Source organism: Schistocerca nitens, chromosome 3 (assembly GCF_023898315.1).
Source record: "Schistocerca nitens isolate TAMUIC-IGC-003100 chromosome 3, iqSchNite1.1, whole genome shotgun sequence".
Classification (NCBI taxonomy): Eukaryota; Metazoa; Arthropoda; class Insecta; order Orthoptera; family Acrididae; genus Schistocerca; species Schistocerca nitens.
Genome location: NC_064616.1, coordinates 134,709,448 through 134,733,290, shown reverse-complemented (window position 1 = coordinate 134,733,290; position 23,843 = coordinate 134,709,448).

The window sequence follows — 23,843 nt, the reverse complement described above, 5'->3', positions numbered from 1 at the left end:
GTTTTTGAAAATTTCCAGTGTGTATACATGGCCACATACTCTCTGAACCCTGGGTTGTCCTGGATTGCTGTACTAAGGAAAACTAGGTGCAGCATCAAACTTTTGACTGATGCTGATATGCTTCTTTTCTTTGATCACGGGATCCATAGGGGACTTTGTCAGTGTATCCATAGACACGCCAAGGCAAATAAATCATGTATGGGTGCGGTTCAGCGCACACCTCAATTCAAGCTATATTCTGTATTTGGATGTGAATAACTTTTACGGGCACGCCATGGTGCAGCCACTGCCGGTTGGTGTGTTTCAGTGTGTGCCTCAAACAAATTAGACTGATTAGACAGAAAAATATAGGGTGTTGCAGCTGATTCTGATGTAGATTATGTGTTGAAGGCAGACCTCATACACCCTGTTAGTATGCATAAAATGACAAGCAACTTGCCATTATGTCCAGAGGAACAAGTTCTGCGAGGAAGCACTATCCATAAACTGGTGACCACTGTTGAATACAAGCAAAGGTACATAATTCTTTATCATAATCTCCAGCAGTGCCTCAGCTTACGTAAAATCACCTGGACTATCTCCTTCAATCAGTCCCCATGGAAGAAGGAGTATATTGAATTAAGTAGCAAAAAGAGGGTGGGCGCATCTATTGATCTACAATAAAATTTTTGTAAATTAATTAATAATTCAATTTTCGGTAAAGCAATGCAGAATGTAAGAAGTGAACGTGATATTTTGATTAGGACCAAGTGCATCCGTAGACCAAATTTTAAGCGGATCACAGTTTTCCATAAGAACTTTGCTATTGTGGAAATGTCGAAGGTTTCACTAGAGCTTATGAAACCAATATATTTGGGAATTCGTACACTAGACATCTCCAAACTCCATAAATACTGCTTCCACTACGAGTTTGCTAAAAATCATTTCATTGAACCAAAGTTACTTTACATGCATACAGATAGCATCATCTATTAGGTGAAGAACTGCGATCAATATGAAGTAATTAGGTGTCACAGTAATGAATTCGACACATCGGGATACGCAGCCGACAGTCCATTCGATATTGTTCCTCAGAATAAGAAGGATGTCGGCTTAATGAAAGATGAACCCAAGCTTGTGGGTCTTAAGATCCAAAATGTATGCATATCGTACAATAGATGGTGCCACCCAGAGGCTGGCTAAGGGTATATGACGCGTGTCATATGATGCTAGCAGTGCTCCGCCACAAGCTCCGCATTTGGTACAGCAAACTAGTATTCGATCGCGAGGTTACGAGGTGTACACTGTGCTGCAGTGTAAAGGTGGATTGTCACCTCATGATGACAAAAGAGCCAGTTTTGATGATGGGATAGAAACCCTCCCATACTCTCACTATTCACGTGAAGCATGAGAGGTGGAGGGAAACTCCGTTAGTGTGAATCAGAGAGAAAGAGTGAGTGACTGGCTGAGTGAGAGCTTGTGCCAAATTTTATTGCTCTTTTATAGTGAAGCCAATATTGCATGTGTATTATGTATGGTATTCCTGCATACGTGAGTGCTTATGTGGCTATGTGTATGCTTGTGAGTGCATCTGAGTGTGGAGGTCTGTGTAAATATGTATGCATGTGTGTAAATACACTCCTGGAAATTGAAATAAGAACACCGTGAATTCATTGTCCCAGGAAGGGGAAACTTTATTGACACATTCCTGGGGTCAGATACATCACATGATCACACTGACAGAACCACAGGCACATAGACACAGGCAACAGAGCATGCACAATGTCGGCACTAGTACAGTGTATATCCACCTTTCGCAGCAATGCAGGCTGCTTTTCTCCCATGGAGACGATCGTAGAGATGCTGGATGTAGTCCTGTGGAACGGCTTGCCATGCCATTTCCACCTGGCGCCTCAGTTGGACCAGCGTTCGTGCTGGACGTACAGACCGCGTGAGACGACGCTTCATCCAGTCCCAAACATGCTCAATGGGGGACAGATCCGGAGATCTTGCTGGCCAGGGTAGTTGACTTACACCTTCTAGAGCACGTTGGGTGGCACGGGATACATGCGGACGTGCATTGTCCTGTTGGAACAGCAAGTTCCCTTGCCGGTCTAGGAATGGTAGAACGATGGGTTCGATGACGGTTTGGATGTACCGTGCACTATTCAGTGTCCCCTCGACGATCACCAGTGGTGTACGGCCAGTGTAGGAGATCGCTCCCCACACCATGATGCCGGGTGTTGGCCCTGTGTGCCTCGGTCGTATGCAGTCCTGATTGTGGCGCTCACCTGCACGGCGCCAAACACGCATACGACCATCATTGGCACCAAGGCAGAAGCGACTCTCATCGCTGAAGACGACACGTCTCCATTCGTCCCTCCATTCACGCCTGTCGCGACACCACTGGAGGCGGGCTGCACGATGTTGGGGCGTGAGCGGAAGACGGCCTAACGGTGTGCGGGACCGTAGCCCAGCTTCATGGAGACGGTTGCCAATGGTCCTCGCCGATACCCCAGGAGCAACAGTGTCCCTAATTTGCTGGGAAGTGGCGGTGCGGTCCCCTACGGCACTGCGTAGGATCCTACGGTCTTGGCGTGCATCCGTGCGTCGCTGCGGTCCGGTTCCAGGTCGACGGGCACGTGCACCTTCCGCCGACCACTGGCGACAACATCGATGTACTGTGGAGACCTCACGCCCCACGTGTTGAGCAATTCGGCGGTACGTCCACCCGGCCTCCCGCATGCCCACTATACGCCCTCGCTCAAAGTCCGTCAACTGCACATACGGTTCACGTCCACGCTGTCGCGGCATGCTACCAGTGTTAAAGACTGCGATGGAGCTCCGTATGCCACGGCAAACTGGCTGACACTGACGGCGGCGGTGCACAAATGCTGCGCAGCTAGCGCCATTCGACGGCCAACACCGCGGTTCCTGGTGTGTCCGCTGTGCCGTGCGTGTGATCATTGCTTGTACAGCCCTCTCGCAGTGTCCGGAGCAAGTATGGTGGGTCTGACACACCGGTGTCAATGTGTTCTTTTTTCCATTTCCAGGAGTGTATATTCTGGTTATTTTTTCTGAGTAAGTGGCATGCTATGTATGCGTGAATATAAAGGGTGTTACAAAAAGGTGCGGCCAAACTTTCAGGAAACATTCCCCACACACAAAGAAAGAAAATATGTTATGTGGACATGTGTCCGGAAACGCTTACTTTCCATGTTAGAGCTCATTTTATTACTTCTCTTCAAATCACATTAATCATGGACTGGAAACACACAGCAGCAGAACGTACCAGCGTGACTTCAATCACTTTGTTACAGGAAATGTTCAAAATGTCCTCCGTTAGCGAGGATACATGCATCCACCCTCCGTCGCATGGAATCCCTGATGCGCTGATGCAGCCCTGGAGAATGGCGTATTGTATCACAGCCGTCCACAATAGAGTACGAAGAGTCTCTACATTTGGTACCGGGGTTGCGTAGACAAAAGCTTTCAAATACCCCCATAAATGAAAGTCAAGAGGGTTGAGGTCAGGAGAGCGTGGAGACCATGGAAGTGGTCCGCCTCTGCCAATCCATCGGTCACCGAATCTGTTGTTGAGAAGCGTACGAACACTTCGACTGAAATGTGCAGGAGCTCCATCGTGCATGAACCACATGATGTGTCGTACTTGTAAAGGAACATGTTCTAGCAGCACAGGTAGAGTATCCCGTATGAAATCATGATAACGTGCTCCATTGAGCGTAGGTGGAAGAACATGGGGCCCAATCAAGACATCACCAACAATGCCTGCCCAAACGTTCACAGAAAATCTGTGTTGATGACGTGATTGCACAATTGCGTGCAGATTCTCGTCAGCCCACACATGTTGATTGTGAAAATTTACAATTTGATAACGTTGGAATGAAGCATCATCCGTAAAGAGAACATTTGCACTGAAATGAGGATTGACACATTGTTGGAGGAACCATTCGCAGAAGTGTATCCGTGGAGGCCAATCAGCTGCTGGTAGTGCCTGCACACGCTGTACATGGTACGGAAACAACTGGTTCTCCCGTAGCACTCTCCATACAGTGACGTGGTCAACGTTACCTTGTACAGGAGCAACTTCTCTGACGCTGACATTAGGGTTATCGTCAACTGCACGAAGAATTGCCTCGTTCATTGCAGGTGTCCTCGTCGTTCTAGGACTTCCCCAGTCGCGAGTCATAGACTGGAATGTTCCGTGCTCCCTAAGTCGCCGATCAATTGCTTCGAACGTCTTCCTGTCGGGACACCTTCGTTCTGGAAATCTGTCTCGATACAAACGTACCGCGCCACGGCTATTGCCCCGAGCTAATCCATACATCAAATGGGCATCTGCCAACTCCGCATTTGTAAACATTGCACTGACTGCGAAACCACGTTCGTGATGAACACTAACCTGTTGATGCTACGTACTGATGTGATTGATGCTAGTACTGTAGAGCAATGAATCGCATGTCAACACAAGCACCGAAGTCAACATTACCGTAATTCAATTGGGCCAACTGGCGGTGAATCGAGAAAGTACAGTACATACAGACGAAACTAAAATGAGCTCTAACATGGAAGTTAAGCGTTTCCGGACACATGTCCACATAACATCTTTTCTTTATTTGTGTGTGAGAAATGTTTCCTGAAAGTTTGGCCGTACCTTTTTGTAACACCCTGCATAAGCACGATGTGCTGGAAACTTTTTTTCAAATTATTAAAATATTAAAAATATTCAGTATATATAAAAAATTAAAAATTGGGCTAAAGTCAGAAAAATTTAAGAAACCGTAATTGAAGGGAAAAAAATAGTTTGCAATGTTTCTCTCTTTCACACTTCATGTGCTTGTGTGATTGTATGAGTGCATTTGTGAACAGATTAATTTTTGAGTTTCAGCTACCACTAGCTGTCCAAGTCATACCAGTTATAAATGTGAGTTCCACCCAGCTCATTTCAGTGCAGCTGTTTGGGATGAACATTTTAGGACCATCCGCTTCATTGTATTATTAAATTATTTCAGCTGCTTGAGCTGTAAAATGTTTAGAGCCACCCAGCTCAGCGTATAAATTAAGTTTTCTGTTTGGGTGGAATTTCACAAGTAATTGTGATAGTACTAGCGTAAGAGAATCTGGACCTCTGCAATAGCTGTAATCGGTACTGCAATGTAGAGTAAAAAATTTGTTCAACCAGTACTATTATTTGTAAAACCAAGAACTGTGAACAAAAAAATCTCAAACCGTAACAACAATAGTGTATTTAAAAGTAGTATTATGTTGTGTATTGTAAAAACAACAAGATTTTTGGATGTAAAGCTCTATTATTTTTGTGAATATTTATGTCTGAATAGAAAATTGTTATTCATTACCATTCTTTGTTGTTATTTCACATATCCCTATCCTTATATTTGTGTGTAAAGGCTTTTCAAGATGCACAAGGTACTAGTTTGAAGAATGAGGAAGGTGACATTTAAGATGTAGGAAAACAAAACATATGTAGTGAATGCATGGGATTTCACCTATCGTGCTGCTCATATAGGTTTTTGGGAACAGGTGGCGCGTGATCATGTCAGCTTCCAAAGATATATAGTTAACGTGTCTGAATTTAAATCTCCTGTGCTTCAACAAAACCACAGACACAGGATCTCGACAAAGCTACATACTATCTATGTAGGAGCTAGGTAGAAAGGAATAAAAACACAGAAGGTGAGGTAGAAAATTCATTTATTTTCATTAATCCAATTTAAAAGCAATTTTACATTTTCATAAGCAGACGCAACGCTATTTTCACACAGCTTCTTCTTGAGTTGATAGATAGCAGGGCACCCATAGCATTCCAGATGCAAACTTGAAAATTCTCTGCATCCATGTGATCTTCTCCTCGCCTCTGACGTAGACGACGGTCTCAGGATGATCGAATATTGACTTCAGCATTTCTTAATAAGGTATACCAGGATCGTTCCAGTGGAGTCCATGAAAGAAACGTGTTGACCACTTTGCACTCCACCGTGTTTTAGCACAATTCACATCTCTGAAAGTCCTCGGTGATGTAATTCTTGCTGAGAATGTTTCTATTATACCAGCATCTTACGTGTATGCTATGAATGAAACGTCTTTAAATATGAATTGTCTATACTCACCACCAGAAAAACCTTGAATGTCGGCAACGACGTTCACACTGCTAGCTGTCATTGAGAAATGCTCTGGGCATGCCACAGCACTTGGTCCTTTATGTAGCACTCTGCAGAACGCCAGCACGTGGGCAATAGCTAATCATACGATCATGTAGGACTAGAGCATACATGGCAATGTGTTCTGGAAAATTTGTTGTGGATTCAAATTCGATTCATACATCTGCTGGTCCTGATTTAATTATCTCATTTTGCTTAGAACAGTCTATTACAATGATCGGTGCCAGCTCCTTGAATTTCCGTCGACTGAGTAGGCGTACTTCCTCTTCAACACCTTCATAGTAAGAAATACGATAACTTGCGTTTATGTCAAATACTAGACTGTATATATCCTGATCCCACTGTAGCAGTAAATTGTCATACGAGTAGAATGCTGAATTCAAATAGACTCTGGCATTAGGTAAACTGCAATTGTCAAATACGGTGGAATCATTTGCTAAATTCCACTTCCTATTGGTCTGAACTGCAATTATGATGAATCTCGGTGTTTCCAGCTGCACAAAGTTTTTAATATCCCTTGCTAGTCTGCTCATTGTCGGTAGCACCGGACACTCTAAACCTCCCATGAGCTGAAAGTTAATGGCAGATATGCACCGGCATTCAGAACTTATAAAAGCTTCCAACGCTTCTCGTCTGCCAGTGATGTGTGGTATTTTCAATATAATTTTACTGATGATGATCTGATTCTCCTCTTGAGCTTCCTGAATGAATGAGTGCTATCCGTTGCATTCTGTATCAGAATAAGCTCCTGTTTAGTATTCATAATAATTCGCTGCATTTTCTCAAAGAACCCAATAAGCATTTTTAGGGGTATGTACGCAACAAATCGGCGGTACTCTTCTGCTATTCTGCCCACAGGCTCGGCTATGAACCATCCTGCATTTTCCAAACCATTCAAAATTCAAGGGTGATGATGAGATGAGACATATGTTTTGAAGATTGATGCTATGCCAACATTACGTGTACGATCAGTCTCTGCCCCAGTAAGTTCATATCGTATTTCCCGGAGCAGGAATGGCAAAGCATTAGGTTTAACCTTTGATCCCACTGTGTCGCTACTTTTCTTTTTCTTAAATGATGCATCCAAACATATGAAACACCTGCATGAAAGAGGTAAAGCGTCTTGGTGCTGGGTGACATTCCTAATTTCATTGTTCTTGGCGTATGATTCGCTCATCATATTCCACTGGGTGAGATACATTGAGTGACGACGTTATTGCGAGGTTTCAAGCCTAATGATTTAAGAAACTCGTAGTTCGCACGTGTTATCATCTTGCGTTTCTGCTGCGAAGTTCTTTGTGTGGGCTGGTTTTATACCTTACGCCCATCCTGTCTTGGATGTAAACGTCTAATGACCTCCTCACCACAAAACACAACAAGTTGGTTATTTCGGTGCACAATACGCACCTCCAAATATTCCGATGTCTAAACTGCCACTGGAAGGCATATAGCGTCGGTAGGAGACTCAACAATTGTATACCCTGTTCCAAATAATGGGAGGAGTCCGTACGTTGAATGAACCAACCTATCGTTGAGAAATGAATGCGTTGCGATGTTACACTCAACACGGATTGTAGCGACAGACAGAATATCCACTTTCTGAGCGGATTTGTAAAATTTACTGGGATCCGTCTTCAAGACCTGTCCCTTTGTGATACCCAGTAGTGGCTTTATTGAACCTTTCTGCTTAAAGTCAGTCGATCCATTCACCGACCTCATTCGATATATGTGGACTGATTTTTGCAAAAGGCTCAATCCTTTTTCCAGACTGTTTTAACACTTCGTTAAAATTGTCAATATCGTACTTGTCTTCTGCATGTTAAGTACCGTTGTAATTCTTCTGGGGGATGCAGAGAGCCGAATGAGTCGAAATAGTAGACGTTATATATTTCTTGTTTAAAATTTTTGCTACGCAGTGAGTACCAGATCCCCTGCTACATCCAGATTCACAAATCCACATTCTCCTAATTTCCCCATAGTTTTCGGTAACGTATTACGCATAAACACACCTCAGAATCTCGGAATGTTGAATTTCTTCTCAAGAAACTTCAACAGATCTGTATTTGTAAGCACCCTGTCTGGTAGGACTGCTAGGGGATATTTTTACGTTTATGAAGAGACCTAGTATTTTTCTGTATGGTTTCAAGTATAGTGTCTGTATCTTCGTGCCTCCTGCGGTTGCTCATGAGAATTTTGTGCATTCCTGACAGTCCTGGCAATAGCCGCAGTACACCCAGCCAATGAACCGACCGCTGAGAGATCGGATACTTCAGGGATGAACTAAAGAAAATTAACTCCTCCCGAACCGGCCATGAATGCCCAGCGGTTCTGACTAGCCACTGTGTCATCCTCAGCTCATAGGCGTTACTGGATGCGGATTTGGAGGGGCATGTGATCAGCACGCCGCTCTCCCGGCCATATGTCAGTTTCCGTTACCGGAGCCGCTACTTCTCAATCAAGTAGCTCCTCAGTTTGCCTCGCAAGGGCTAAGTGCAACCTGCTTGCCAACAGCGCTCGCTGACCGGATGATCATCCATCCAAGTGCTAGCCCAACCCGACAGCGCTTTAATTCGGTGATCTGACGGGAATCGGTGTTACCACCATGACAAGGCCGTTAGCACTGTAGGAATGAGGGAGGGAATATTTCCTCAGGACGTCTTTGGTATTGGTGGAACCCTGGATAATTTAACCGATCTTTTTTCTCGCTCCTTTCTGCTGCAGGGCGACTTTAGCTGCATGCAACGCTGCGAGGATACAGTTTTTCATGCACGCTTTGGTTGTCATCTTCTTCCTTAGCGCCCCACGTGCAGTGCTGAAACACATGCGCGATATCCTTCCCTGTTTTCAAATGGCTCTGGGCACTATGCGACTTAACTTCTGAGGTCATCAGTCGCCTAGAACTTAGAGCTAATTAAACCTATCTAACCTAAGGACATCACACACATCCATGCCAGAGGCAGGATTCGAACCTGCGACCGTAGTGGTCGCTCGGTTCCAGACCTAGAACCGCACGGCCACTCCGGCCGGCCTTCCCTGTTTTCGCTTTTACTGGTAATTCCCACGCAAATTTTGGATAAATATCAACTACCATTAAAATTTATTTGAATCCGTTATTCACAGGTGATTATTCGCTCATGCCGACAAGATCGGCCTGCTACAGGTCATCCAAACCTTTAATCATAACATATCTTCGAGGGTATGTTTTTCGTGCTAGTTTGTCCACTTCTCGAGCTACAGTCTCCATAGTTATTCGATGATATCTCTCTCTCTCTAAGCTCATAAATTATTGAAACAGCTTCATTCGAAGGAGCTCTGTTGGCAGCGGCAGCTGTTGCCATGAGCAGTCGTAGACGGTATATTAGTTCACCGGGGTCGTCGTAATATATATACTGCAAGAGTCGATTGCTCACTCTTTTCTGCTGAATGTCAACACAATCATCACTGCTATTGTTTTCACCATTCAAAAAGGGTTTAGTAATGAATTTTTACTTGACATTTCTTTGGCTTTTTGCATTCTATGCAGATCAGTCAAAAGCAATACTTCACGACACATTTCTATATTTATAGGCGAATGGTTTACAGTTCCTGTGGGTCTTACGAAAATAAGGTTCAGCAGACCGAGTGTTCTTTGAAATAGTCTATCACTGATCTGTATTGTTTTCCCATGTAAAATTATAGGTTGCGTGCCCAAAGTGTATGGTGTTTCACTACTGACACAGAATGTTTTGTCTATCCTAGCGTCGCTGTGACTGTTAATGAAATCGGCAATAGCGGCTTCAGTAGTTTGGTCCCATAGGAACTTACCACAGAAAATAACGTCATTGTTGTCGCTGTGGAATTTCGCCGAGCGCTCTTCGACAGATTCAGTAACTGTTTTAAAGGTTTCTCACAGTGTCTGCTCCCGCTTCAAATGCTCTAAATTCAGCATCCGTAGCTTCTCTCGAACGGCATTTCGTGCCTTGATGACTTTATGCTTAGACAAAATCTCGCTGTATATTAATCGGACTTATGGGCAGTGAGAGGTCTTATATATCTGCTCTTCTTCTTCTTGCGCTGCTCGCCCTTCTCGGTAATAGGTATTTTTCCTTCAGTTAAGTAGGCTACTTTCTTTCCAGTTGCGTTAACCCGTTGATACAATGTCCCCTTCAGGAGGGAGGCAAGGTCGATGTCACCCCACTCTACATTGTTGCCAAATTTATGCAAGATGGTGGATCCAAGATGGCGACGATAGATGTGGCAATGTCACAATGACATCATGGTGGGAAGTTCAGATTTTGGCGGGAAAATAGGTCGATTGGGCTATCTCCAGTAAAATAACCTCCATTCCTCCCCCCTCCCCGCCCTACCCCAAGAAAATGGCGGGAAGTTCAAATTTTGGTGGAAAAAAGGTCACTTCCGCTTCCTCCTATAATCTAAGAAAGTGTCAGGAAAATTTTGGGAGGGGGGGAAATACGTCAATTGGGCTACCTCTACTAACCTAAGTAATCTGACCACCACCACTTCTTTGGAATTGGTGGGATAAGGACTAAGCCTGTGCTGGGCTGCTGGATACGATGGATGTAAGTCTGCAGTCTGAAGACTATAATTCTAGAGCTTGGTTGTAACGTTTTAACTTTAATTTGCTATGATGAAAGCGTATTGATTGCCAATGAAAGCGGGTTGAAAGCTGTGAGCTGTCTGGGGAAGTTAACCGTGGATTACTGGGCAACTGTTTCATCAGGTATCTAGTCCAGGTTTACCAAATTCCCAAACAGACTAACATTAATGATAATCTTTTAATAGTCATACAACAACCGATAATATATATATATATAAAAAGGAGAATTTAAATAAAAAGAAAGAAATCAGTTTATATTTGGAAATTTATTCTTAAGATTGGTCATGAAATTTCAGCATATTAAATTTTATTCGTAACAAGCTGGTGCCTTATTTAGGATGGTGAAAATCTTACGGAACACATCAAATATGGAGCCAAGATTGGGAGTCTGCATACAACACTGCATTCATAAAACAACACACAAAGAACGTTGAAACGCATGCAAGAGAAAGTTAACCACTACAAACAGATTCAAATTTTTACCCAAAGAAATTACGTTCGTAGCACAATCCTGTCCGTCATGTAATTACCACACACTGGTATACTAAATTCATATTAACTCTTTGTGAAATCTTCGCGAAAAGAATAGCTGAGGGCTACTTTGATGATTACACCACATGCTTCACGTGGTCAACTTGGTTTACACAAAGCGTATAACTCCACAATAATTTCGATAATTAAAATAAATTAGATCAAAAAGCAATTTACAAAAGGAAAACCTCGAACTGGTTGTTAACGTCTTACTGTTAACCTGACGGGTCAAACAGTTATATAAGCACGTGGTACTGGTCTCGCAAAGTACACCCCACGTGTGTTGAACATAAAGAAAAGTTGCTATATTGCAAAATATTGTCAAGACGAGACGTTATAATCACACAAGCATTTGCATTTAAGATTGATCTTAGTTAGATTTACTGATCAACACGTGGTTCCACTTTACTCACAAAGTAGTAACAAAGCAACTCCCGGAAAATAATATGAACTTCACACGAGAATTACACTACGCTGCAATTTAAGATAACCTTAGATATCTTAGAGCTAACCCGAAATAAAGGTGATTAAATTCTCAGTTAGGCTGAACTTAAGAAATCCATTGTCCTACGGACTTAGCAGACACGCGCTTAGCCGGAGATCTTACCATTTCAGACGCTCGCCACCGCCAGACTGCAACTGCCTACTGCCCGACTGCAACTGCGCTACTACCGAGCGTGCTTCCTCAGGGTGGCTCACAAAGACAAAGGGAAGGGTCCAGAGCGTCAGCTTCCTATACCAACATGACAACGGACGGCCAGGACCATACTAAGAATATAAACCTCTCTGCTTTAAGAAAGCGTAGCTACCTGTTCCGACGTTGGTCCTACTGTTCAAATGGTTCAAATGGCTCTGAGCACTATGGGACTCAACTGCTGAGGTCATTAGTCCCCTAGAACTTAGAACTAGTTAAACCTAACTAACCTAAGGACATCACAAACATCCATGCCCGAGGCAGGATTCGAACCTGCGACCGTAGCGGTCCTGCGGTTCCAGACTGCAGCGCCTTTAACCGCACGGCCACTTCGGCCGGCGGTCCTACTGTTCTCTAGCAGACAGCCTTGTCTGCTACCCTCAAGCATGCAACTACAAACACATTTGATCATTCATCCTCTCACACAGAAGGGAAGGGGGATGACAGTATCTTATCATATACAGTATATAACAGAAAGCGGATGTAGGTTCCGTATGACACTGTGTGACATGAATTACATATAAACTGTGTTTTAAAGTGTAGTAGTGTGACAGATCGTTCTTGTTTACGTGTAAAAGTAACACGTTCCACTACTCAGTCTCCTCCCAGATAGTCATAAACGCCACAGTAAATTTAGAAGAGGAATTTATTCCATAAATGACAACAGATTTAAGTAATCAAACATGAAAGGAATCCAACAGAGACCTTTCATGGTCTATGTATCATCTTGACTATGGTATAGGGTTACTCATAAGTAATTCCAGACGACTTCACGAAAACCACTAGACTTATAGAAAAATAACACGTTTTACCGTAAGGAGCTTCTCTCCAAGCTTGAGACTGTAATACAAGCAATTCCTGTAAGGGACTTGTATGTTAGAACATCTAGGTACAGGGGTTGGGCAAAACATGATGACACCGCAAGAAATGTATGGTTGAACATAAATTTAGTTGCTAACTGAGGTTGCAGGTTACACTGTTGTATTTGATCACGAAGGCGCCTGTGCTAGATCCTCAACACGTTGCAAGTGTCAGTCGTGGTCAGAACAGTGTTCTGTGCAGTTGCGAGTGCATTATTGTCGGAATTCACTGCATTCGATTGTGGGGAAATTGTTGGTGCTCGTATGGTGGGTTGTTCCGAAACCAAAGAAGCTGAATTATTTGGTGCTACAAGAAGCACTCAGTTGATGATTTTTGTACCATATACAGAGATAAATGGAAAACATTATCCGCTAAGTCATAAAGGGGACGAATGTCTATATTGAGTGTTGTTCACACACGCTCGCTGAAGAAGACTGCGACTAAAAACAAGATGTCAACAGCTGCAAAAGTCGCTGCAGAACTGTATGTCACACTAGCAAATCCTGTCAGCACCAAAACAACACGAAGGAATCTGCATAAGCAGTTAATTGCAAGGAAACTAGAATACCAAAACCAGTCATGAGTGATGCAAATGCCTGTAACAGGAAAACATTGTGCTGAAGCCGTGAAACCTGAACTATGGAGCAGTGGGAGAATGTCATTTCCTCGGATGAGTCTGGTTTCACGGCTTCCAACTTCTGGCCGAGTTTACGCCTTAAGAATGAAACATGGCTGGAGTTCAGCAATGATTTGGACAGCCATATCGTGGTATTCGATGGACTCCGTGGTTACTCTGCAAGGTCTTACTACTGTCAAGGATTATGTGATCATTTTGGCTGGTCGGCTGCATTCCATGGTACAATATTTGTTCTCCAGTGGTGATGTTGTATTCCAAGATGATAGGACCTATTCACACAGTTTGCATCATCTGGGACTGGTTTCATTTGCACGAGAAGGAATTGCAGCACTCCCTTGGGCACAACAATCACCAGACCTCAATATGACTCAGCCCATTTGGGCTACTTTGGAGAGAAGCGTGCGTGACTGCTACCCCCATCTTCGTCATTGTTACCTAAGCTTTACATTATTTTCCTGGAAGAATGGTATAAGATTCCCCTGAAAACCATTCATGACCTGTATTTATCAATTCGGAGACGTCTGGAATCTGTTTTGAAAGCCATCAAGTTTCCTACACCGTATTATATATGGTAAGGTGCTGTGTTGATCGTGTTTTCAGATTTGCCCAACCCCTGTGGATCAGCTACTCCATACTGTCGCATGGAATTAATTTCCACCTGCCGACAGACAAGCCAATATGCAGATCTCCATAGGGGCTGCTGTCGCAACTACCTGGACAGTACACGTCAGTTACTTCAGTGAACAGCCTATACGTAGTGGTACCCGTTTTGTGCGCCAGCAATTTGAGTTAACAACCTGGAGGGATCTTCTGTCCACTGATACGTGTCTGTTTTCAGCATATCTTCCATTTTTCGTGCTGTCGTCTTCTGAAACGTCAGAGCGAGCTATGACTAACACTGTACGTAAATAGCTGGTAGTAGCATAATTGCTGTTAGTATCGTTCTCCCTGTAAGTGCGCTAATTTTTTTCTGAGATATAACGAGTCCAGAGCTACAAGGGGTGTAGTAAAGTAAAGATTGTTTTCGTGGCTGTCGCTGTGTAAGCCTCGTGCGGCAGAATACAGGTCAAAGTCAACTGTGCCTTTACTTTATCTACTATTAGAGAAAGGCGCAGAATATTACGGGGCTTAAATATTGGGAACTGAAGCGTGTCTCGGAAGGTGTATGCTTGGCATCATTTTGATCTCTTTGGCCCTCTTTGCTTTAGTGCTGCCACTAGTGTATTTAGTTAAGTGCTTTTTGATTGTCTGTTAGTTCTTTTTTGATTTCCTTAAGTTTCCTAACTGAAACACACGATATCCCCAAATGATCTGTGTGATGGATACAGCACGTAGCAATCTACTAAATACTACGGTCCTGGCTATAAAGTCTTCATCACTTGTAAGAAAACTCCTACCCTCACTGAAGGTTTGTACCCGTGCTTGAACTTCAACTTCTTCCCGCGATTCTGTTCCTTCCTTGTTTCCGTGTGATTTCACCCGATGGTTTTTTAACGTTCTTTTTGTTGCTTACAGTTCCAACATTTTAGTGGCAAAATTATACTCTTAATACTGGGTAATTGAGAACTTCTCTGGCAAACTTTCCGAAGTTTTAGTGTGGACCAAAACAAGAAAAAAAATGTACAGCAAACATGGTCTCTAAAATACATAGCTCAGGAGTTATGAACACCTGGACAAGTGACACGTTCTTCGCAGAACTGAAGATCAACAAGCGCTAATATCTGTTAAAGTATACATTTCAGAGCCCATATTTACTAGACTTCTTTTTCTTCTATTGGTCAATACCACCGCCTCCGTAAGTTTGTCTTTAGAGTTCTGGTTAATCCTGTGCAATAGAAACCTAAGTTACTTTCTGTCATGCCATATTCTTGCCAAACTGAGAGTCTTATCTACTTCTAAATAATTATTATCCGGAGCTGCACCCTGAGGCTGGTTTGTTTGACGGATCTGATGGAATTAAATTTTCCTTGGGACATATGAGTCACCACTATATCTTCGGTAATGACAGAAGATGAAAAAGTGAATTAAAGTTTGTACCGCAGTTGGAACTTGAACCTGGGTCTCTTGCTTACTAGACAGATGTGCTAGCCGTTACACCACCATTGTGATGGGGCTATCCCCGGTGTATGAACTACCAAAGTCCGATGCCCTCCCTAACACAAACTGATAATGAAACCTTCAGCCCATTTTCTTCGTGTAGCTGTGGTAGCCAAAAGGCTACGGTGATGTAATTGCAAGGACATCTACCTAGTAAGCAGGTGACTCAGATGATTTCACAGAGGGACATATAATCTTAATCCCGAAGAATGACACAGCGCGAGAAATAGAGACTTACAGAAGTATCACGCTGCTAAACGCCGACAGCAAAATAGCGGCGCGATTTGTGGCAGAGAAGCTAAAACTGGTGATGAAGGAAATTATAAGCCCTCGCCAGAAGAGCGGCGTGCCAAAGATGACGATCTATGAGGACAAAGCCGAATATAGAGAAGTCATAGGCGTTACAGCAGTAAACACATCCGAGGCCGCCATCGTGTCGGTGGACTTTTATGAGCCCCGTCGGAGGCTCCTTCATCCGAATAATAAAGAATATGCTTAACGGCGCCACCTACAGGGCATCAGTAAATGGCCGAAACATTAAACCGATACAAGTTCAGAAGTCGGTAAGAGAAGGATGCTCGCTCTCGTTGGCACTGTTTGCTTAGGTCTGGATCCCTTGCTGCGGAAAATCAGCAACACGCTGACAGGAATCACATTGCATGGTACTACAAGAAAATGTAAAGTCTACGCTGACGACGTAGGATTCTTCATAAAAGACAAGGCAGACCTCCCAAGAATACAAGAAGCCCTCCAAAATTTTGAACAAGGGGCAAATATAAATTCAAAAATTACTGCAAACACACAGATCGGACACAAGAAACTTAACGAAGCTAGCACATTGTTATCGGTGGTTGAAACACACAATTGTTCGCGGCTACAGCTATACTCGTGTCCAAAAATATGGCGGCCCAAAACTGGCGTTCAGTTCTACACAAAATAAGAGGACTCGCAAATTCAAACGGAAATGGAGAGCTGGACTTATTCCAGAAGGCGAGTCTCATCATCGAACAATTACAATCAAAATTGAAGTTTCTGGTCAAAGTGTCAAGTCCGCCAAAACAGATAGCGGGAGACATAGAAGAGGTAATACACTACGTTCTGTAGAGTGGTGAAATCTTTGAAGCGCAGCACACCACATGCACACTGGATGTACACGAAGGAGTGGGCGTTATCGACCTACAAAGGATATGCGCGGCGCTTCTCATCCACCGTTTGAGTGTCACAGCAGAAAAAATCCAGACTGATTGGCAGCCGCCGTGTTAAAAGCATACCGGCCACAGTAAAAAAAAACTCTGGTAAACATAGCAGAGACACTTTTCAAACTAAAATATTTTAAGGAATATTATTTCCTAAAAGGATACGTGCCAGAAACAGTCGACAACCCATGCACAAGAACAATAAAAAAGCTATATGTAGAGCTGAGACGAGAAGCCCCACGCAACAAAATTAGAATAAAAAAAAAAAAACATTAAATGGAAGCAAGTATGGCAGAACCTTGGACGAAGTTGCCTTAAACATGAATGTAAAAGCAACTCGGTATAAGGTACTAAACGACACCGTGTCTACAAATGAAAAACTTGCAGCAGTCAACCTACATCTACGTGATTACTCTGCTATTCACAATAAAGTGCCTGGCAGAGGCCAATTGACAAATGCAACAATTGCGACTCCAGTGACACCCTAGTATACCACTTCTAATGCGGGAACACAGCAAGAGCACGGCAAAGAAATGCTAGCGGTCATCAACGGAACCACTCCGAGAAATGTAAACTTACAGCTACGCACCAGACACGAAAACTTTCCCCAAACAAAAAATGATAAGTACTACACTGCTGGCCACCGTAAATGCAACACCAAGAAAGACAAGAGGTAGCACAACAAAATTTATTTTGTAGATAACATGATGACCAAGTATCAAATGATTACGTTTACAGACGTCTGTGACATGTGGTTCCTGCCAGAGTAGCCGCCATTGTTGGAGATCACCGCTGCCACACGTCTCGGCATTGAGTCAAAGAGACGTTGGATGTGTTCCTGGGGTGCAGCAGCCCAAGCAGCTTCCACACGTTGCCAAAGATCATCTGGTGTGGCAGCTGGGGATGTAATCTGGGTCACTCGTTGAGCAACCATGGACCACATGTTTTCTATCGGCGAAAGATCCGGAGAGCGAGCTGGCCAGGGAAGCAATTCAATCTGGTTATTGACGAAGAACCTTTGGACAATGCGTGCCACGTGTGGTCGCGCATTATCCTGTTGAAATATGGCTGTGGCCGAGCCCTGAAGGTAAGGAAGGACAACTGGCTCCAGCACCTCGGATATGTAGCGCCGGCTATTTAAAGTACCGGCAATGCGTACTAGAGGCGTGCGAGAGTAATATCCAATACCGCCCCATACCATAATACCCGGTGCAAGACCAGTGTGGCGGTGCATAATGCAGCTGTCCAGCATCCTCTCTCCACGGTGTCTCCACACTCGAATCCGACCATCATGGTGCTGCAGACAGAAGCGTGCCTCGTCAGTAAAGACAACGTCATTCCATTCTGCCGTCCACATCCGTCTGTCATCACACCATTGGCGTCGGAGACGTCTGTGGTTCTGCGTCAATGGTAGACGAAGCAATGGACGTCTTGCGGACAGACCACTCTGCTGTAAACGGCGTCTAATGGTACGCGCAGACACTGGATGATGCATTACAGACGCAATGTGCTGTGCTATGGTTCGGGATGTCACTGAGCGATCCGTCACTGCCATGCGCACAATTTGCCTATCAGCACGTGCAGTGGTGCACCGAGGTGAATGCGATCGACCACGTCGGTCCGTCGTACCCTCCTGCATCCAACGGTCACATATCCGCATTACAGTTGTTTGGTTTCGTCCAACAAGACTAGCGATTTCTCTGTATGATAATCCACAATCTCGGTAAGCCACTATCCCTCCTCTGTCGAACTCGGATACTTGATCAAACGATGTTCGCTGTTGTCTACGAGGCATAACTGATCGTCTTGTGAAACAACCACAAGGTAAACACACGTGCCGAACGTACACTCGTCGAAATCGCCAAGCCTTAAATGGCGCTATGAGGTGGCGCCACAGGCGCGCGTGATGTGCGTCTGCGCTGAAATTCTAATCAGTTGCATATCTCATTGCTGCAAACCCATGGTGTAAATTTCACTTGATTCGGATGCTTCCTTCAGGGTGGCCAGCAGTGTATATGGATTTTAGACCAGAGTGTATATGCAATAATCGAACAAAGCACGAAGACAACATACAGTATCTGTCATACTTATGGGAGCAAAATAAAGAAGGTCATGGTCTCCAAAGGATGCAGATCAGATTTCATGAACTTTCTGCTAATAGCCCTTGAGGCATTTGGAGCATTATGGGCGGGGCTCCAGCCAACTCGGAAAACTTGCCATTTGGACTGAATTTGGCATTATATCTCTCAGAAGGACATCTAATAACTCTATCAATCAATGCCAAATCGAATAACTGCTTGCATAAGGACCACAAGTGGAAGAAAGTGTTATTGACTTGATCAAATTGTGAAGCTCTTTCTCTTTAATAAATCATCCAATCTTTATGAAACTTTAATCATTTGTTTGTCTCTACATGTACATCACATCTATCGATTTCCGCACTATTCGGATAATTCCTTAACAGTGCGCTTTTGTTTCCTTTATTACTTAAAGTGTATTATAAATTCGCGTTTTCTATCTTTGTCTGAAGAATAACCTCAGGAACTATCGTAGGTGTTTTGATACGGTTTTCACTAGTAGACAGACTGATTCACGAGGAAAGTACAAGTCGTCTAGCTGTAGATACTTAAATGTTAACCGAACGAATGTTTGCCTATTTGAATTAGTATTAAGGCAACAATGCTTGATATCAGAAAGCGAACAGTTATAATAAGTTTTTTTTTTTTTTTTTTTTTTTTTTTTTTTTTTTTTTTTTTTTAACCAGAGCCAGAAGTAAGACGATATAGACTGAACTTAGTACCACATTTTGATAAAGTTTATACATAAGGAAATGGTGTACATAAATACACTCCTGGAAATTGAAATAAGAACACCGTGAATTCATTGTCCCAGGAAGGGGAAACTTTATTGACACATTTCTGGGGTCAGATACATCACATGATCACACTGACAGAACCACAGGCACATAGACACAGGCAACAGAGCATGCACAATGTCGGCACTAGTACAGTGTATATCCACCTTTCGCAGCAATGCAGGCTGCTATTCTCCCATGGAGACGATCGTAGAGATGCTGGATGTAGTCCTGTGGAACGGCTTGCCATGCCATTTCCACCTGGCGCCTCGGTTGGACCAGCGTTCGTGCTGGACGTGCAGACCGCGTGAGACGACGCTTCATCCAGTCCCAAACATGCTCAATAGCGGACAGATCCGGAGATCTTGCTGGCCAGGGTAGTTGACTTACACCTTCTAGAGCACGTTGGGTGGCACGGGATACATGCGGACGTGCATTGTCCTGTTGGAACAGCAAGTTCCCTTGCCGGTCTAGGAATGGTAGAACGATGGGTTCGATGACGGTTTGGATGTACCGTGCACTATTCAGTATCCCCTCGACGATCACCAGTGGTGTACGGCCAGTGTAGGAGATCGCTCCCCACACCATGATGCCGGGTGTTGGCCCTGTGTGCCTCGGTCGTATGCAGTCCTGATTGTGGCGCTCACCTGCACGGCGCCAAACACGCATACGACCATCATTGGCGCCAAGGCAGAAGCGACTCTCATCGCTGAAGACGACACGTCTCCATTCGTCCCTCCATTCACGCCTGTCGCGACACCACTGGAGGCGGGCTTCACGATGTTGGGGCGTGAGCGGAAGACGGCCTAACGGTGTGCGGGACCGTAGCCCAGCTTCATGGAGACGGTTGCGAATGGTCCTCGCCGATACCCCAGGAGCAACAGTGTCCCTAATTTGCTGGGAAGTGGCGGTGCGGTCCCCTACGGCACTGCGTAGGATCCTACGGTCTTGGCGTGCATCCATGCGTCGCTGCGGTCCGGTCCCAGGTCGACGGGCACGTGCACCTTCCGCCGACCACTGGCGACAACATCGATGTACTGTGGAGACCTCACGCCCCACGTGTTGAGCAATTCGGCGGTACGTCCACCCGGCCTCCCGCATGCCCACTATACGCCCTCGCTCAAAGTCCGTCAACTGCACATATGGTTCACGTCCACGCTGTCGCAGCATGCTACCATTGTTAAAGACTGCGATGGAGCTCCGTATGCCACGTCAAACTGGCGGACACTGACGGCGGCGGTGCACAAATGCTGCGCAGCTAGAGCCATTCGACGGCCAACACCGCGGTTCCTGCTGTGTCCGCTGTGCCGTGCGTGTGATCATTGCTTGTACAGCCCTCTCGCAGTGTCCGGAGCAAGTATGGTGGGTCTGACACACCGGTGTCAATGTGTTCTTTTTTCCATTTCCAGGAGTGTATGTCTTCCATTTAGCATACTAAAGCTGTTAACTACAGCCTTGAAAAGAAGAACATGATCTAAGAGTTTATCATAGGACTACTGAAGTAAATATTCCCTATTCATGTAAAGTTAAGGAATGTATGGCCTGATTCTTGTGAAGATCCTGTATGTTTATTTTCTGGAAGAAGTGGCGCTCTGTAATGTTAATTTGAACGTGCACTCTCTATTCAGATGAAATAGTCTCTACAGTATCTTCTATCCTTTCAATGAGATGGACCAATCCGACATGTCTAAATCTACCCTGAAATGTTTCACACGGGAAAATCGTTAAGTGGGTCTAAGGCTTCCATCTAGTTACTTATTGATGATTCTAGCTTGGCAGCAGAAGACAGCAAAAGGAAGGCCGAAGTTATAAATTCCACTCTTACGATAATCGTACAAACGTATAATCGGTTGACCATCGCACAGAGTCCCTTATCGGTGGCATAGTAATAAGCATCCTTAACGTAGAGAAACAACTAAAAGAGTTGAAAACAAATAAGTCGCCAGGTTCGGATGGAAAGCCAATTCGGTTTTACAAATAGTACATTACGTCATCGCCCCTTTACTTGCTTTGCATTTATCTTGAATCTCTCGACCAGCGCAAAGTGCCAAGTGAGAAAAAGGGGAGGTGACGCCTGCATATAAAAAGAATAAAAGAACGGACACACTAAATTACAGTTCAACATCGTTAACATCGATTTGCTGCAGATTTCTCTGTCTAATACTGTCGGAGAAGAAGCTTGTTGTCGCGGTCACCGTGGCGTGGTGGTTGTGATGCTAGAACGTATAATGTGATGTTTGAATGGAAAATTTTAATTTCTATTTTCGATTCGAGTACATTCTGGAAGTATCCACAAATGTCAAGAATCATTGTACTGGAATGCTCTATAACTGTATACATACTGTACATGTTGTGGCCGGAGGTAGCTCGCTCGGCACTCTTGTATGTGCAAGTGCTGAATAAACCTTCGTTAAGTGAAGTTAGTGTTCGTTATTAATCTAATTACACCTTTTTCTACGTGACATTATTCTAGTGGAGACGCTGGGTATTGGAACTTGTGATAGCGCACATTATAGACGGCACAGCAGCTCCCATCAGGCTGTGACAGAGCCGACGTTTATGTGCCGAGATACCCGAGCTCGAGCCATGTTCAACAGATCACAATCTACCGGAGGCAGAAGAAGAAGAGGACGTTACGATGACAGCAACTGTGTGCCACCACATGAGACATCCTTCTGGTTTCTCTGGTGACGATGGCCAAGATCCAAACAAGTGGCTGAATGTTTATGAGCGTATAGCCAAATTTAACAAATGGGATGACGCCGTGTGTTTGGCTAACGTATTTTTCTACTTGGAGGGCACTGCCAAGCAACGGTATGAGAACAACGAGGAGAATTTCACAAGCTGGGAAGTATTCCAGGCGGAACTGCGCAAGTATTTCGGCGACACACAACGACAGAAGTGCAAGGCTGAAGATAAATAAGTGCAGGGCACAGCGTCCAGGAGAAACTACAGCATCCTATATTCAAGACGTCTTGGAGCTGTGTAAAATAGTGGATCCTAGAGCGAAGGAGGAAGACAAGGTTGCACATCTTATGAAGGGTGTTGCTGAGGACATGTATCAAGTCCTACTCCTGAAGGAGGTTTCGACAGCAGACGACTTCACAAATGGTGCCAGTATATCGAGACAATGCATTAAAAAAGAATTACACGCAAGAAGTTTGAGCGGATTTCAACCGTCGTATCGATGTCTCTGATGGAGGAAGAAAGTGCTTTTACAAGTATTCTTCGTGAGATAGTGAAAAAGGAAGTTCAGAAGGCACTTGAGCAAAAAACCGAGACGCTTCAAGGGGTCATAAGGGAGGAAGTGGAACAGACATTGAACCCAATCTCTTGTCCTTCATTTCCCTTTAAAACGGTGAAAAAGTCGAAACCTAGGTGGAGTTACGTTCATACAATGCCGCGTGAGGAACCTGTTTGGGCACCAAGGAAGGCTGACGTCTGGAGGACCCAGGATAATCATCCAGTGTATTTCCACTGAGGACGACCGGGACATGTGTTGGGCTATTGTCAAGAAAGGCGGCGGATATTTGATGACGCCCCAAGTCAGCAGACAGCAGACCGATCTTAGCTGACGCCAACTCCGGGACAACGAAGATGAAGAAGAAGTTGTGGGTGCAGGACGACGTAGGTCACCATCGCCGCAAGTTAGCCGCTGGAGAGGACGAAGACTCCATCGCCGTTTAGAAGCTCCAGCCAACTACATAGCCGCCGCAACCTGTAAAACTAAAGGGTCCGACCTTCCTTGGAGGTGAGGCCGCAGAAGAAAAAAAATCCTACGCCGTCGATCACTACGAAAATGATAGGAAACAACGTCGATATCCTCATGGACGGTCGACCAGCCCAAGCTCTTGTGGACTCTGCAGCATCATATTCAGTCATTTCGGAGAAGTACCGTCACCAGTTGCAGAAAACCGTATTCGTCGACAACAAGACATCTATGCTGAAGGTAGCTAATGGGAAATATGTAAAACCTACAGGAAGATATCATACGTGGCCATACACACAACTCTCAGAATTCATCATCTTTCAAGAGTGTAGTCATGACGTCATTCTCGGATAGGACTTTTTGAAAGCTTCTCAGGCAATTATAGATTGTGGTTCAAAAATGGTTCAAATGGCTCTGAGCACTATGGGACTTAACATTTGTGGTCATCAGTCCCCTAGAACTTAGAACTACTTAAACCTAACTAACCT